Source organism: Bison bison, unplaced genomic scaffold (genome assembly GCF_000754665.1).
Source record: "Bison bison bison isolate TAMUID 2011002044 unplaced genomic scaffold, Bison_UMD1.0 scf7180017864245, whole genome shotgun sequence".
Classification (NCBI taxonomy): Eukaryota; Metazoa; Chordata; class Mammalia; order Artiodactyla; family Bovidae; genus Bison; species Bison bison.
In genome coordinates, this window is record NW_011494817.1 from 1,658,891 (window position 1) to 1,665,289 (window position 6,399).

The 6,399-nt window shown below is 40.2% G+C and overlaps 1 protein-coding gene across 1 annotated transcript in view; it reads right to left on the bottom strand.

The window, feature by feature from the left end:
- The window catches only part of GRM5 (glutamate receptor, metabotropic 5), a 629,334-nt gene that overhangs the window by 360,816 nt on the left and 262,119 nt on the right, over positions 1–6,399 (bottom strand). The gene's annotated exons all lie outside the window — the stretch shown is intronic.

The following is a 6,399-nucleotide window of genomic DNA, read 5'->3' on the forward strand; positions in this document are numbered from 1 at the left end:
ACCGAAACTTGGTCTCACCATGTCGTTCTTTCTCTTACCTTCTGGCTGAATTATTCAGCCTCTTTTCTACACTGAATTTCCTCACTGAGCTATCCTTATTTCAGCCTCTTTTCTCCACTGAATTTTCCTACTGAGCTATCCTCATTCTATTACTCTTTATATCCTTAATTAACGTTTAATTAAGCAATTGTTTCCTGATCTTCGCCGACGCCGTCCCCGCTTCGAATTCCCTGGATCAGCCGGGGCTGGTCCCCGGCACTATTTCCTTTCTAAAACACATAATATTTGCAAGTGGATGATAAGAAAGGATGTTGTTATGCAGATAGCTGGCAACTGGCAAAAGGGCATTTTCCTCTATGACTTTGGTTGAGGACTCCTACTTGTATATCAATATAGCAGTAAACTACTCCATATTGCAGACTGCTGGGTCCCCTTTTTCATCGAGGACGTTGCACACGTTAAATTCAAGAACTTCAACATCGCACAGTAAAGACAGAGACCAAAGTAGTTCTTTGGAGCAAAGAAATCCGTTGTAAATAATCATTCATCCAAGTCCTACTGGAGGTAAAATTAGGGCTCTCTAAGTATACCAACCAACCTAAATTCTGTGAATTGATCTCTAAAGCCTCATTAGTTTTTTCTTAAATACCAAAGGTGGGTAGCAAGCAGATAGTGGGGGAAAGAGTAAAGTGTAAGCCAAAAACCCATATATCAAAAATAGGAAAATTACACTTCTTTCACACAGAGAGTAAGTGTAGTGAAATAAAAGTCACACTGGCTATGGGACAGAGCTTCCCAGCTCTGGACTTAAATTTGAGTCCTGCCACTTACTAGATATATGTGTATGTGTGCTAAGTCACTTCAGTTGAGTCTGACTCTTTGTGACCCTACAAACCGTAGCTGCCAGGCTCCTCAGTCCATGGGATTCTCTAGGCAAGAATACTGGAGTGGGTTGCTCTTCTCCAGTGGCTCTACCCAACCCAGGGATCAAACTCGTATCCGTTATGCCTCCCGCATTGGCAGACGGGTTCTTTACCACTATTACCACCTGAAAAGCCCACTAGATACACAGTCCAGGTTATAAAATTCAACTAGATATACAGTGCAGTTGAATTTTATAACCTGCACAAGGAGAAAAGCTCACATAGGCCATGCCAAAAGGAGCCAGAGATTTTGGTATCCGAGCAGAGGCTAAATCTTTCCCTCCTTTGCTTCCATGTGTATGATAGAGTAAGGTCCAGGAATATTCTCAGGCTGAAGAAAACCCCTTCTTTTGGTTGGCTAAGCAGGGACAATTGTGAATAAAGGAAAAGTGGAGGATGACTGGGGATAATTCTTCTAAGCTTCAGGGAGACAAATTCTCTCCCTTTTCCTTGGTTTCCTTGAATTTTTTTTTTTTTTCAACTTTTGCAATGAGAGTGATGAGATCATGGATCAAGAGTTAAGAATACAGAGATAGAAAAAGGACCAAGAATAACATTTCTTCTGCATTCAGTCTAGGCTTTAAGGCTCTATGACATCCAGCTCAGCTTATTAAAAAATGGACATTCCAAATTGAAGCTGATGCTGAAACCTCAATCGCAATAAAGTCAGTATTTTTTTTTTTTTTTTTTTGTCCAGTGTCTTCCCTGTAAATGCATGCAGTAGAGGCCTAATGGGGACCATTGCAACCATTGGTAGGTGGCTTATTAAGAAGCTGGAGCCTGAAGCTCTCTTTTTATTTCACAAGCTTTTGAATGTATCAGCTCGTAAGTGCTGACGTTTCTCTCTATACCGATAGAAAATAGAAAATTCTGCTGCTGTTTAATACACTCAGTGTTAGTTTCCAGAAAAATTGGGCAGGTTAACCACCTGCACAGCTTGATTCATGCAAAAGAGAGACTTCAAGGGAAATCAAATATTATTGATCTATCAATCTTTACCTTTCCAATAAAAAATATTTAAAACAACAACAACAACTCTAAAACCCCAGAGAGGAAAGCTTAGGTAGGCTTCGTCACTTGGCATCTCCTTTCTCTCTATTCTCAGGAATTAACATATAATAAATGCTCAATAATTTTTATTACAGGCTTCTCTCGTGGCTCAGTGGTAAAGAATCTGCCTGCCAATGCAGGAGATGCAAGTTTGATCCTTGTGTTGGGAAGATCCCCTGCGGAAGGCCACTCCATATTCTTGCCTGAGAAATCCCATGGACAAAGGAGCCTGATGGGCTACGGTCCACGGGGTCACAAAAGAGTCAGACATGACCTAATGACTAAACAACAGCAACAACAAAATGCTTATTGCATGAGGGAATCCATCTCTCTACCTTGTTTTGTTCTAGTTGAGGAATCTTAGAAGCGTTGGGAGTAGTCTCTTCTCTTTGCTTTCCTGCATTATTGCCACAGCCATTTAAAATTTCTGATCAGAGTTTTTATTCTGTCATTAATTTTGATTTGCTAGTTCTTCCCCATGTCTCTAGAGCTGAAGTCCTTCAGGGCAGCTATTAGGTGCTGCCAGGAGCACTGGAAAGAAAAATAACAATTTAAATCCCAGGTCTGTCATTTACTAGCTGTATGGCCTTGAACAATGTACTTAATCCCTCTGGACCTCAGTTTCCTCATCTGTGAAATATAGAGAATGAATTTTGATGATGATTCTTAACCAAGAAGGCACAAAGAAATCACCTGTGGGACTCTGTTAACACACACACGTCCAGGTACTTCCACAGGGATTCTAAATCTGTTCTAAGACGATCCACAAAGTTATTTCAAAAGTAAGTTTGAAGTCCTAGAATTTTCACATTTTTCAATTGTGTGTTCAACAAGATTACTATAAATAACTGTATTTCTAAGATGATCCACAAACTTCTTTCAAATGTAAGTTTGAAGTCCCAGGAGTTCCAGAATTCTCAATCATGTATTCAAGAAGAATTTATGAAACAGGAATAGTGTTCTGTGTAATATTCTAAATTTTCTGGAGGGAATGCATTGGCTGTTTCAACATTAATCTAACCATTAATTTTAATTATCCTATTAATCATTAATTTTAATGGTCAATTTAATTATTAACAGATGAGTTCTAATTTATTTGGTCTCTGCCTCTAGCTAATTAAGTTCTGGAGCCAAGGAGGCAATATGCAAAGTACACTCTCATTTCAGTTGGCTTCCACTGTGAACACTAACTAGCTCCTGGGAATTGACTGATGATGGAGAGAATGCAGCTCTGCAGTTAGTACTACTCCAGTTACTTCAGATGGAGTTGAATATATGCCTACTTATGATGTGAGTCAAATCCATCCACTCTGGCACCCTCTGTTACCTTCAACACTCCTGTGCTGAGTTTTCCCAAGGAACTAAAGTGTCGCAGGCTACCTGTCTGGTGTCCTATGACACTCGACCCAAATTCTTAGACTTGTATCGATTTAATATTTTATGGTCCTAATATATCAACTGTTCTGCAGGGCCATTAATGGCTAGTTCTGTTCCCTGTCCTTTTCCTACCCTAAACTGTATCCTAGGGGGCTTCCCCAATATCTCAGCAGGTAAAGAATCCACCTGCAATGCAGGAGACACAGGAAACATGGGTTCGATCCCTGGGTCGGGAAGATCCTCTGAAGAAGGTGATGGCAACCCACTCCAGTATTCTTGCCTGAAAAATCCCATGGATACAGGAGCCTGGTGGGCCACAGTCCATGAGGTCACAAAGAGCTGGACATGTCTGAGTGACTAAGCATGCATGCACATACCCTGACTTTAAATCTTAAAGGAACTTCAATACATTAAGACTTTCTTCAAATATTACTTCAGTGAAGTCTTCCCTGACTTGGCTTAGCAAACCAAAGTTCTGTTTCCTCTGAGCTGCCTCTGCATTTTATATGTTGTACTAATTATCTGCTGACATAGATTTCTCCCTTGACTGTAAGTCTCTCAATGATAAAGACATTGCCTTTTCATCTCTGTATCTGTATGGGCTTCCCTGGTGGCTCAGACAGTAAAGAATCTGCCTGCCAATGCAGGAGACAGGAGATTTGGGTTCCATCCCTGGGTGGGGAAGATTCCCTGGAGAAGAACATGGCAACCCACTCCAGTATTCTTGGCCAGAGAATCCCATGGGCAGAGGAGCCTGGCGAGCTACAGTCTGTGGAGGCACAAAAAGTCAGACACAACTAAGCAAGTAACACTTTCACTTTCATGTCTCTGCACTGCCAATCATAATTTCAGAACAGAGTCAGCATTCAAAAATTGCCAGTTGAACAAATGAATGAATGGATAAAATGAGACTTGCAGACAGCTTTTATGAACTTTCCTAAAACTCCAGGTACCCTTTAAAAGGGAACTTTAAAAATCCCCTCACGATGGAGCATATTGGTAAATCTGTACTCCACATTTTCTGAAAGAAAGAAATTATATCATCAAATGACTGGATTGTTTAGGTAAAGACACAGCATCCATTCATTCATGCCTTTTTTTGTTCAGGCCAACTGCATCTGCAATCCCATTCAAGACAGGCACTGTTAGATGCAGAGACGAGTCTGAAGTAAATTCTCCTTTCAAGTAATTTATGGTCTAGTGGGAAGAGTGCAACACATAGATGAATAATGGTAATACAAAGTTGTGATTCAGGTACAGAGGGCGTCTTACAATGGTTTGGAGAAAGCGATTAACAAAGGAATTAAAGGAAAAGTGAACTTGGATCCTGAAATAATGTAGTATTTGAATAAGCAGAGAATTGGCAAGGTTATTCCAAGCTGAGAGAATACATTTACAAAAGCAAGGAGGGAAGTAAAACACGAATGGGGTTCATACACATTTCCAGTGGTGGAGAAAGGTTTGAAAAGGTGTAGAATAGAGGCAGATCGTGCACAGCTCTGAGAGCGTGCAACTGAGTTTGAATTCTGTCTTCCTGCATCAGTAGGAAACTGCTGGACTTCTCATCAGGAGAAACGACATTATCAGAAAGAGAAAAACCTATCACATAAGACAAACCTAAATTCAATGATCAGATCTGTCATTTTTTAGAGTCATTTGCACAAGTGAGTTACCTAAGCACTCAGAGCCAGCTCGTAACCTGCTTTGTTAGTTACCATAAGGATTAAAGAAATGATCCCAGGATGAGGGACACATGTACACCCACAGATGATTCATGTCAATATATCACAAAAAAACACTATAATATTGTACTTAGCCTCCAATTAAAATAAATAAATTAATTAAAAAAAAGAAGTGATCCCTTTAAAGCACAGAACACTGTACTTAGCTTCTAATATTCACTCAACAAAATCTTGTCGGTGTATTTTATTTTAGAAAGATTGTCCTGTTTACAGTGAGGGTGCCATTTTGAAATACGAAGAGATAGGAAAAGGAGACTGTTAGAGGACTTTTGCTCAAACAGGAGCCAATTAAGGCTAGGCTAGTGCTCTAGGGGAGCAAGATAAGGACACAGGTACCCCTAGTATTTAGTACCTGGGAAGACAATTATGGAACTGTGGTTCTGCTATTGTTATGTGAAACACTTCCCTGCTCTACCAAGGGCTAATGTGACATTTACCATCAATCATACCCACGACCAGTAAATACCACCACTCTGGTGAGCTCTCACTGCCAGGCTCCTGAGCCAGGACTGATTGATGCCTGACACCTTTTTGAAAAACGTGCAAACTGCAGGTAATTATTGGCCATCAGGCTGCTAAGCATTTGTGTTGTTGAGAGAGAGATCTGATATGTAAATTCTATGTAGTGTGTCCCTAAATAGAGAGTAAGCAGAAAGTTTCTTTTAATTTTTATGAATTCAAAAGTTAGGAAATGCATATACTTGGCTAAGAAGTTAAAAGCCATGTCTCACTTGCCATATGGAGAAGGCAATGGCATCCCACTCCAGTACTCTTGCCTGGAAAATCCCATGGATGGAGGAGCCTGGTGGGCTGCGGTCCATGGGGTCACTGACGGTCGGACACGACTGAGCGCCTTCACTTTCACTTTTCACTTTCATGCATTGGAGAAGGAAATGGCAACCCACTCCAGTGTTCTTGCCTGGAGAATCCCAGAGATGGGGGAGAATCCCAGAGATGGGGGAGCCTCGTGGGCTGCCGTCTATGGGGTCGCACAGAGTCGGACACAACCGAAGCAACTTAGCAGCAGCAGCAGCACTTGCCATGCAGTTCTTGCAACAGGTTAGAAATTTATTTCTCAGTATTTGTTATCATTTCTTGAGTGCTGATATTAATTCAAAAAAATTATATTGGACATTTTGTGTCATATATTTTGGTAAAATATTCAATTATAAATTTCTAGATTTGGGTTATTTATTCTATAATATGCATATCATTGCCTAATATATATTATTTATTTATATTGGTTGTTACAATATATACCCTATATACTGTCATTTATATTGCATAGACATATTTACAGAATATAT